Below are 12073 nucleotides of genomic sequence, written 5' to 3' on the forward strand. Positions count from 1 at the left end.
ACAGCCAAGTAACTGTGGAGCAGAGCCTAGAAGGAATGCTAACACCTATAGTCTATAAGTTTCAATAATGTTAAAAGCCCAAAGTTCAAAGACTTTTCTGAGATTCAATCACTTAACTGTAATCCCCAATAAAGTTGAAATAAAAAAGCAGATCACATACCTTCAACATCATAGTATATGTATTACCATTCCAAAATGTCATAGTGAGGAAATCCTGAACAAACAAGACCAAAAACATCCAGGCAAACTCCAGACTCTGCATGTCCATGTCTGATGTCAAAGCTCTTAAGATCTCAACTCCTTTCATCTTTATTGATTCTAGTACAATTCTTGTTGGCTGGTTCTTCTCCCAGTTAACAGCTTTCCTCATTAGATATCCCACAGCTCTGGCATCTTGAACATCTTGGAGTTTCTAAGGCAAGGCAATTTCAACTTCCCAGCTTCTTGTTCCAATGTGTGAGAGTGACATATAATCTTCTAGGCTCCTAGGAGTTTAATCTCTGATTAACTCCACTCACTCTGCTGCAACTCTGCTGCATTCTTAGTGATCATCCCATGGTACTGGCATCTCCAATCTCTACTACTGTAACCAAGCTTCACTGTACTGGCTTGGTTTGTGTGTCAACTTGACACAAACTGCAGTTATCACAGAGAAAGAAGTTTCCCTTGAGGAAATGCCTCCATGAGATCCATCTGTAAGGCATTTTCTCAATTAGTGTTCAAAGGTGGGAGGGTACATTGTGGGTGGTGGCATCCCTGGGTTAGTCTTGGGTTCTAAAGAAAGCAAGCTGAACAAGCCAGGGGAAGCAAGCCAGTAAGTAACATCACGCCATGGCCTCTATGTCAGCTCCTGCTTCCTGACCTGCTTGAGTTCAAGTCCTGACTTCCTTTGGTGATGAGCAGCAATGTGGAAAGTATAAGCTGAATAAATCCTTTCTTCCCAAACTTGCTTCTTGGTCATGATGTTTTGTGCAGGAATAGAAATCCTGACTAAGGTATTCACCAATAGCCTCTCATAGGCTTTCTTCATGGTGCCAAGCTACAGCTTCTTTGAATGACCCTTTCTGTCATGGGTCATCTTCTACAACTGAAGCTGCACCTTCACCAATGGCCTCCCTGGCCTCTCACAGTGACAAGCCTCAGTTCCTCTCCATGACTCCTTCATACCTTCAAAGCCAGAATCATGTGGGAGATTCATACACATTACCAGGTCCAGCCGCAGCATGCAGTACAACCTTGACTATCTCTGGAACATAGTTTCTTTGTGTTCTCAGAAAACACTTCCCAGATTTTACCTCAGTGATGCTTATTTTTTCTTAATCACCACTAATTTCTTAGCTTCAGGAAACCTGCATCTATTGTCCCAGTAGATCCTTCTATTTTTTTACTCAAAACCAGAGCCACATGGCTGAAACTGCTGAGTTCTACTGAAGCTGGAACATGGCCCCCTTCTTCTATTGTATTATCACAAGCTTTATGTTTTCCAATACCTTCACTGACTAAGCTTGGCTGTCTTGGAACTTGCCCTGTAAACAGACCTTGAACTCAGAGATCTGCATACCCATGTCTTCTGATTTCTGGAACTACATTTGTATACCATCCTGCCTGGATCTAAGCTTTTCTCTACTTAGAACTTGCTTTGTAACAGACTGGCCTTGAACTCAGAGTCCTTCTTGTTTCTGTCTCTTGGAATTAAAGATGTGTTCAACCATGTCTAGGCCTAAGCTTTTCATGGCCACTATTCCTCAAGATCTTGATCAAAAACCTGTGTCTTCTAGCCTCAAGATCTAGATCACAGTTATGCTCTCCATTTCTGGGTTGTAGTTCAGTTCAGATTAGAAGTCTAAATGAAAACAATGACCAAGTAATAATGCCTAACAGGATATAACTATTCCTTGTTCAAATGCAAACACATAAACAATATGCTTAGCTGGGTGGGATTTTCTCTGAGGTCACCACTCTCTTAATCTGTTTACTTTCTTGAACATAGGATTCAGCTCCATTGCACTTCCTGGTGCCCTTTTATTACTTAAACTTGAATTATTTATTACATTTTATATTTTTTCTCTCTAAAGTTACAGCATAATATCAAAATCATGAGACTAAGCAACAGCATAGTTTCTGAACTGGATTGTTTTGAGACCTCCTTTGTCAATGCAATTAATTTGACTCTCTTCACCTTAGGTTCAGGCAGACTTTTCAGACAGGGCAAAAGCAGCTATATGCTTCACCAAGACATCACAAGAACAGTCTCTCAGCCACCTACAAATATTCTTCTCCTCTGATACTGTTGTGCCAGGAAACACTTGTGAACCCCAAAAGACCACTAAGGAGCAGATTCTGATCTAATCACAGTAGAGTCTCTTTATTCAAGCTTGAGCTTGGACTCCCCACCATCTCTGACCCAGCAGGAAGGCACAACATTTAGGTGCATTGGCTGGGAATTCCAAGGCCTCTAGGATCCAACCCAGAGGGTCTCAATACTCATAATGTCTGTTGGAGTCTGTGAGTCCGTCCATGTCTTTTTGTATGGTAATTCCTGTCTGTCTGTCTGTCTGTCTGTGAACTCTGAGTGGTGCCACATCTGTAATTCTATTCTGGAAAAAAAAAAGGCCTTAAATCTGTGTTTATTAGACCATATAGGTTAAAGCAGATGTTACAGTGAACCTTGGCCACTTAGGACCAGAAGACGTTTTTGATTTCCAGTATGGGGTGAGCATGGGCTCAGAGAGACAAGGGGATGCACCAACCTGGTTACTTTTGTTCCTTCCTGACAGAAGGGACCAGTTTCTTTTCATGTACATGAACACCACTTTCTGGTTGTTTCTAAGATGGTGTGCAGAGTGCTTGGATTTTTTCTTGTGTTTTGTCTTTGTTGTCTATGTTACTGCATGACTTTGTGACATGATAGAGATGCCTTCAACTGTACTATGCTAAAATTAGGGGACAGAATCTTTCTGTGACTTTAGGAAAACTTTTTCTCCCAAGACAACAGGCAGCCCCACCTTATTCAACCCCTCAGGCAGAGTGGCAGCTTTCCACAGGCAGGGCAGGGGAGACTTGCTGCAGGGACAGAAAGCTGCAGGGGGCTAATTTCCCAGCCTGAGTCTGTCTTCTTGCCCTTGTACATGGCAGGACCTTTTGGGGATTAAGGAAACCAACTCCATCACTATTGGCCCTTTGCCACTAGTGACCTTTATAGCTGGAGAACTCTGAATTCTCCCTTTTCAGTAATTTATTTCTTGAAAATAGTCCTTGTCACTCACCATCCCACTTGGGATGACTGTCTGCAGCTTTTGGAGGTTCTCTTCACCACAGAAAAAGAGAAAAACAATCTAGACAGAGGTCAGGAAGCTGGTTCCTGGTCCACAGGGGAACTCACAGGAAACTCACAAAGCAGCTATTGATACTGGCTTTCTCTTAAATCCAGATTGGGACTTCATCACCACTAAAAGTAAGTGGAGACTCTTAAATCTTACTGACAGTCTCTGTTGGCAAGTCTCAAAGCACTTGTAAGACAGCCCACCAAATTGACCAAAGATAAATAAGATGATAGTCAGAAATATAAAGAAAGTTCTGCTAGTCAGAGATTAAAGAAAGTTCCCCTTCGTTCTTAGAAAGGGTTATAGAGAAGTTCCAAAGTAAGAACAGCAGTAGGTCTAGCTTTTATTAACCATGCAGCACCATATATTAAGAAAAACAGCAACAACAGCAACAAAACAAAACAACCAAACCAAACTTACCAACCAAACAATCAAAACAACTCCAGAGGGTTAAGAGGTTAAGAGAAAAGAGTATGAGAGACTTAATGATAATGACAAAAAAAATGTTTAATAAAAGAGAAAGTGCAGGAAAGACAGATGAAAGAGCAGAGACAACAGAGCTTCTCCACTAAAAAGCTCCTGTGGGTTAGCAGTGAGCTAAGCTCAAGCTTATACTTGTAAATAAAGACCCTAATGCAATTGCATCAGATGAACTCCTGATTGATCTTTTGGGGTTTAGGAGGGCTTTCTAGTACTACAATACCTCTAGAACCAGGCTTCACGAATTCTAATCACTCTTAGCAACAAAATCATCCTTATTCCTATTAGGGTATCACATTAAGCTCCACTTAAAGCAATCCATTGCTTTCCAAATCCAAAATCCCCAAATCCACATTTTTCTGAACAAAAGCATAGTCAGGCCTTATCATAACAATATCCCAGGCCCTGGTACCAACTTTTGTCTTAGAGTTTTAATTGCTGTGAAGAGACACCATGACCAAGGTAACTCTCAAAAAGAATAACATTTAATTGGGGCTGGTTTACATATTCAATATTCAGTCCAGTATCATCAAGGTAGGAAGCATGGCAGCATCCAGGCAGTCATGGTACTGGAGGAGCTAAGAGTTATTTGTTCTGAGACAAACAGAAGACTGGCTCTCACAAGACTAGGAGGACGGTCTCAGAGCCCATCCCCACAGTGACATACTTCCTCCTGCAAGGACACACCTGTTAGATGTCTGAGAGCAGCTTAGAACAGACAATACCAGACCAAACTGTTCCGGGGGGCGGGGAGTGTTATTCAGGGCAGAGGGCAAAGGTGGGGGGAAGAGAAATTGGAGAAGATGGTGGAAAAAGAGAGCGAGGTCAGGGAGTTCTGCCTGTTTCATATGGGGAGTGACAAAGCCTCTCCCAGGTAAAGGTGAGGTGGATTCTGGGAGTGTATGGCGGTTGCCTTGGCAACGATGTTGGGGTGGCCTAAATTTTATGTCACTGGGTTTGAGCCTGATACCAATATACCTCCCTTGTTCTTATTATAAAGAGAAGAAAAAAAGGGGTGGAGGGGAGGCAAGAGGAGTCAGGGCACCATGTCTCTTAAACTACTTCCTGCTGTGTAGGGGCTTAGTCTGTTGTGGGGAGTAGCTGTCTTTCACCATCAGGGTCCACTAGGTAGATGTGTGTGTCAGGTTCCTCTGTGGACAGTGGCTGGTAATCCTGTAACAGGAACTGATTAATAAATTGGTTAGAAATAATAACACCAGGAGGATGACTAAAAAGGGTGTTACAAAAGAGAGTATCTGCTTTTATATGTTTTTTTTTTCTTTTGTTTTTTTAAATCTCAGAACTGGAGGTCTCACGTTCCCTAAAAAATGGCATTCTTCTTGGAGGAACTGGCAAAGACCATCTTCTTTAGCTGTCAGGACATCTGCTCCCCATCAGTTCTGAAGCACCACAGCTGGAATCCCATGGGTCTTGTATGTATAAACAAGTGTCTTGAGGTGTTGGTAGAGGAAATGGTTGGTCTGTGATCCTGGCGTATATATCTGACAAGACCAATATGGGCAGCCCCCGTAACTGTCTGGCAAGTTTCTACAATAGTTTTCTATCTGGTCAAAGAGAAAGCAAGTATAGAGAACATAATATTTAGATGGGATAACAGATATAGTGATGATAGCAATTTGGATTGGTTCTCGGCATCCGGCTATGAAGCAGTTTCTTGACCCTGTTTGGAAAGACTGTTTGTTATCTGTGGGGGTCACTTGAACCTTGAACCTCCAGATCTAAGGGCTGACCTGTATAGAAACAAACAGCAGGAGGAGGATGAGAAACCCATGCTAGTCCAGTGAGGTTGAGCTCTGCTGCCGGAGTGGAGTCTCATTTTCTGGGATTGAGGACAAGATGGGTGATTTCAATGTCCTCTGGAGCTTAATAGAGCACAGTCCTGTTAGGGTTGACATGTATGAAGAAGAATCAATTTTAGATGGAGGGATGAAAGGCTTGAGGTGAGACAAGTGGACCCAATGAGGGAGTCCCTCAAGTTTAGCAGTTGTAGGGGTCACAAGAATTACCTTAATAGGGCCCTGCCATTTGAGAGAGAGGGGTGAGAGCCAATGATCTGGAGGGGAGAGAAGCACTTGGTCTCCAATGTTGACAGGTAGTGGACAGGAGACAGTGTGTGATTGGGATAGATGGTGGTCAGCAAAGTTCCACAAGAGAGAATGGAGGTGGCAAAGTAATGGGGCTAGTAGATGGTCTGGGAGGGGAGAGCATTTAGGTGAAAGACCAGGAGTTAGAACTGGGCGTCCATACATGAGTTCAAAGGGTGAGATGAGGAGAGGCTGCTTGGGGAGAGCTTGTAGCCTGAAAAGCGTCAGAGGTAGGAGTTTTACCCAGTCAAGATGAAGTTCCTGTGACAGCTTGACAAGAGTGGTTTTAAAGAGTGGTTAGTTCTCTCTATCTTACCTGAAGATTGAGGGTGGTAGGGAATATGAAAATGCCAGGGGATGTCTAGGGCCTTAGATAGAATTTGAGAAACTTGGGTAGTAAATTCAGGGCCATTGTCTGACTGAAGGGAGGCTGGGACACCAAATCAGGAGATGATCTCTCTGAGGAGGAGATCAGAGACTGTCTGAGCCCTTTTGTTAGTTGTGGGGAAAGCCTCTACCCAGCCTGAGAAGGTGTCCACCAAGACCAGGAGGTACTTGGCATGCTTGACAGCAGGCATGTAGGTAAAGTCAAGTTGCCAGTCAGTTCCAGGAAGGGAACCTCTAGCCTGATGGGTAGGAAAAGGGGTGCTACGATACCTTGAGTTGGGGTCTGACATCTGACAGATTTTTCCAAGAAGCAGTGATATATTTTAAGAAACTTAAGTCCTCAGAAGTAGGCTGTAGGTGTGTCTTACCAAAATAAGACAATGCTGGGCTGTTAGAATGAAAGAGTTGGTAAAGATAGGACAGAGTTTGATGAGTGTCAGGGGGTGTAGGTAGGCATGTGGGTTGCAGTGTAAGAATCTCCTGGGGAGGGTGAGATGAGTCTAGGTCCTTAAGGGCTGCAGCTCTAGCTGCCTCATCAGCTCGGTTGTTTCCCTTGGAGAAAATAAAGTTATCTGTCTGGTGGGATCTGCAGTGAACAATCCCAATAGCTGTGGGGTGATAGGAGGCCTTCAGCATGGTCATAATTTGGTTTGCATTACTTACTCATCCTCCTTTTGTGGTAAGTAACCTGTGCTCCTTCCAGATAGCAGCATGAGACAGGAGGATATGGAAAGCATATTTGGAATCTGTGTAGATGTTGAGGGATTGTCCCTGTGCCAGCTGGAAGGCATGGGTAAGGGCTATTAGTTCAGACTGTTGGCCGGTGGTATTAGCAGGAAGGGCCTGTGCCTCCACCACCTTGATGTCTGACAGTATGGCATAGCCAGCTTTCCTGGCCCCTTCATGTAGAAAGGAGCTTCCATCTGTATACCAGGTAAAGATAGCTTGAGGCAATGTGCCCTCCTGTATGTGTGAAGGATGAGGTAATAGTTCCTCTAAGGTTTCAGTGCTGGAGTGAGAAAGGGAGTAGTCAGTATTAGGTTGAGGAAGAAGATTGTAAATATTAAGAGGTGGGCATGATTGAAAGGTGAGGGTGGAGTCTTCTATTAGAGCTATCTGAAAAAAAAAGAAGCCTGGATGGAGGTAGAGTCTGTAAGCCTTCATAAGTTAGGAGCTGTGACAGGTTGTGAGAAGAGAGGACAGTTATAGGTGATCCCAACGTTAGTTTCTTTGATTCTAGAATAAATAGTTCAGCAGCTGCCAAGGTACGAATATAAGGTGCCCATTCCTGGATAGTTAGATCTAGTCTTTTTGACAAGTATGCTCTGGGTGCAAAAGATGGTCCCAGTTGGTGACCTAAAACTCCAAGGGCAAATCCCTCCTTTTCAGTTATGTAGCGGGAAAAAGGATGAGTCAGGTCAGGGAGATGTATGGCTGGGGCCTTAAGGAGAACCTGTTGGAGCCTTTCAAAGGGCTTAGTAATGGGTTTGAGAATAGGTTCGTGGGTGGGGCCTAATGCTGCTTCATATAAGGGATGAGAAAGTAGGGAAAAGGAAGGAATCCAGGAACTCAAAAGCTAGCCATTTCTAGGAATGATAAAATTTCTTTCTTTGTAGAAGGAACAGTTAGAGACTGAATCAGATTTTTTCTAAGGTAAGAGCCTAGTGGGTTGGGGTAATTGTTAGTCCTAAATAGGTGACCTGAAGAGTGGACAGTTGGATTTTAGATGGTGAGACCCTGTAGCACCGACTGGAAAGGAAATTTAGAAGAGCAGCTGTGTCAGCTTGGCTAATTTCTAGAGAGGGACTACAGAGAAAGACATCATCTATGTAAAGTACAATCTTAGATATAGGGAGAGATAGAGAGATTAAGTCAGAAGCCAGGGCCTGTCCAAATAGGTGTGGGCTGTCCCGGAATCCCTGAGGTAGAACAGTCCAAGGAAGTTGGGTAGAAAAGTGGGTGTCAGGATCTGTCCAGGTAAAGGCAAATATGTCCTGTGACTGGGTGTCTAGAGGGATAGAGAAAAATGCATCCTTGAGATCTAGGACTGAAAAATGAGAAGTCCCTGAGGGGATGGTAGAAAGAAGTGTGTAAGGGTTAGCCACAACAGGATGGAGGGGAACCACTGCAGAGTTGATGCCTCTGAGGTCTTGAACCAGTCGATAGGTACCATTAGGTTTCTTAACTGCTAGTATAGGGGTATTAAAGGGGGAAGAGGTAGGACGAAGAAATTTTTTCCTTAAGAGGTCAGAAATGATAGGATTAAGTCCCCTGAGGTTCTGTAGAGAGAGAGGGGATTGAGCTTGGGTGAGGTACCTGGTAGAGTCCAGTAACTGCATGACAACAGGAAAATGATGTTTAGCAACAGAGGGGTTCTGGATGTCCCAAACTCGGGGGTCCACCTGAGAAGCTGTTAAGGGAAATAACATGCTAGTGTGAGTAGGTTGACTGGCTAAAAGGAGGAGCAGAGGAACTGCTGTTGAGCTTAAGCTTAAGTGAATTGGTGGAGAAAAGAAAATAGAGGCTCCCAACTTAGCTAAAATATCCCTTCCCAATAAGGGGACAAGACATGTAGGCACTATCAAAAAGGAATGGGTGAGAGGTGTACACCTAAAAATGCAACTAAGGGTGGGGGGGGGCTGGTGAGGAAGGTAAGGTTGTCCTCCTACCATGACAATAGGAAAACATGAAGGTGAGGTGGGTCCCCAAAACTCTGTCAGGACTAAGTAAGTGGCCCCAGTGTCCAAGAGGAAGGAGATGGGTCTTCTACATACCATAGTATCTATCTGGAGCTCCCTGCTATTGATAGATGTGGTCGGGTTGAGAGAGCTCAGGCCCTGTCAGTCCTCCATAGTCTATCCTAGAAGGTCAGCTGAAGGGTTTTTTGGGAGTGATATTCCTCTGTTCTGAGGACATGAGGGCAATCGACAGCCCAATGTCTCTTCTGATGGCACTTAGGACATGGTCCCCTTGGCTTGCTGGGGTTGGGACAAGCCTTCGTCCAATGACCATGTTGAACACATTTATAGCAGGGGCCAGGTGGTCCCTGAGCCTTCAATGACCAGGAGTCTGGGGTAGTGGCTGAGGCTGGACCAATAGCATTTGCCAGCATGTGGTATTTCTGTTTTCGGGCTTTCTCATTTCTCTCATGGTACACTTTGAAGGCCAGAGCCAAGACTTCCGCCTGTGGTGTTAGGGGCCCCCTCTCCAATCACCTAAGTTTAGCTTTTATGTCGGGGTAGCTCTGGGAAAAAAAGTAGGTCATCACGAGTTGCTTATCTTCTGGATTTTCAGGGTCCAAATTAGTATACTGCAATAAAGCCTTTGTAAGTTGTTCTAAAAACTGAGATGGGTTTTCCTGTTTGTCCTGGACAAACTCTTGAAGTTTCTAAAAGTTTGTTAGCTTTAAGGCTGCCTTTCTTAGGTCTGCCAAAAGACATGTTATAAATCTATCTCTGGCTAAGATACCACCTGCGGAATTATAATTCCATCGAGGATCCTGGTCAGGAGCTGCCTCAGATCCGATTGGATATGTTCTGTCTGTTTGATGAATCTGATCTGCATGCATTTTTGCCTCTTCCCAAATTCGCCTGCTTTCATCAGGAAGTAAATTATTAGTGAGAATCATATGAACATCATGGAAAGTCAAGCTATAAGACTGAGTGATGTACTCGAACTCCTTGATAAAGGTGGAGGAGTTAGAGGTATAGGAACCCAGTCTGCTCTGTATTTGAGAAATTTCACTCAGTGAGAAAGGGACATGTACTCTGACTAGGCCATTGATGCCAGTCACTTCCCTTAGAGGAAGGATAGATGCTGGTTTAGGTGTCCCTGGAGGAGAAGGAATTGGAGTTTTGGCTGTGGCTTTAGAGCGTGTGATAGGAGGGGTAAAGGATGGTACCAATGCAGGGAGATTAGCGTGGCCTGCAGCTGGCACAGAAGGGGGAGGGGCCTGGAGAGGTCGAGCTAGTAGATTCTGAGTATCTTGTTGAGAAGAAGAAACCGAGGCAGCAGTTTGGGTTTTTGGAGGCATGGAAGCAGGTCTGCGACGGAAGGGAGGAGGTTCGTCAGCTGGATCTAAGGGTGTCGTGTCATCTAATGCGGGTTGAGTAGGTTTCATGGCTAAGAGAACCTGGGGTGGGGAACAGGCAGAACACATAGAGGTTCAGTGGTAGAATTCTCGCCTGCCTCGAGGGAGGCCAGGCTTCAATTCCCGGCCAATGCATCAGTGCTAGATGCCTGTGTGCAGCTTAGAACAGACAACACTAGTCCAAACAGTTCCAAGTGGGGGAGGTTATTCAGGGCAGAGGGCAAATGGTGGGGGAGAGAAATAGGAGAAGATGGCAGAGGAAGAGACCGAGGTCAGGGAGTTCAGCCTGTTTTATATGATCGGTGACTTAGTCTCTCCCAGATAAAGGTGAAGTATCCAGGTGGATTCTGGGAGTGTATAGTGGTTGCCTTGGGAATGATGTGGGGGTCGCCTAGATGTGATGTCACTGGGTTCGAGTCTGATACCAACAACATTGGCCTCAAAAAGGCCACATCTCCTAAGAGTGTCACTTCCTGGGCCAAGCATATTCAAACCATCATAGGTACCTTGTTAAATTAGGGAAAAATGGATTGATATAAAATTTTTACTGCCTCTGTCTACTATTTAGGACATGTCTCTAGTATGCATTATCCAATCTTACTGGCATTGTGACATGATTTTTCCTTCCACAAAGTTCATGTTTAATATCTGCATGATTATATTACAAAAAGGAATAACGCAAAACAACTTGGAAAGGTTTAAGTAAGTTAATGCATTTGTGTATTTAGCCACATGTAACTACATGAGGCTAGTGGGCCATGAGTTGTGTACATTAGCATGAAAGATTTTGGTTCTTGAGTGGGATTACTTTGCCAGTGAACATATTATATCTTAAACTTTTGGTTATCATTATTTCAGTCATGTTAAGTGTCCCTTTTCACTAGACTGGTGTGCTAAACTCTCTTGATAATCAAGGAGAGGTAGAACTGTTTTATTCACACTGTGGTCAATGAAGAAATTACTAGAACCTAGATGATTTGCTGAAATGTTTGTATTATCAGTAAGTAGGCATAATCAGAAATAGTGTTCTGAAAATATGATCTGTAGGAATCCAGATCTCTCAGGGATAAAGAGTCTTGTCCATTTTACCAGGTGACCTACCTGTGCCAGCAGAAGTACTTGCTGTTCACATGGAATGGGTAGTGTAGGAGGGAAGTGGTGATTCCTAACCAGCCATAAAGCAGCTGAAGTTGTAGGGTCTGAAGTTCATTCCACTATCATTTTTCTTAGATAATGAGAAAAATGAACCCAGGAGGGGTTACACTTGGAGTAAATGTAACGTATGAAACAAGTGGATGCACAAGGGTCAAATGAGTACTACAGCTTACTAACTCATGGTCTATTTACCGAAATGAGGAATTGTTTTTTCCAAAGGGATGTTGTTCGCTGGGAAGCTTACACATGAATATTTCTTGAAATTGCCCCCAACCAGTAGAACTTCCTTTGGTTTGGTTAGAAGCCCTTACTAGGGCATTCCATGTCTGAATTCCATGTCTAACTTCTAGTCAATGTGTAAGTTTAGGCCCGTCTGTTAATTCAAGGCATCTCTGAAGTATCACCTTAGCTGTAGGGTGTTCTTAAGGAATGAGTAAGACTTACTGTATAAGAAGTGTGTCTCTTAACTAATTCTACTTCTCCCATCCCTCAGAGGTGTTGCTCCAGAGTAAAGTCCGTAAAAAGCATTTGCG

Source organism: Grammomys surdaster, unplaced genomic scaffold, assembly GCF_004785775.1.
Source record: "Grammomys surdaster isolate TR1022 unplaced genomic scaffold, NIH_TR_1.0 126391, whole genome shotgun sequence".
Classification (NCBI taxonomy): Eukaryota; Metazoa; Chordata; class Mammalia; order Rodentia; family Muridae; genus Grammomys; species Grammomys surdaster.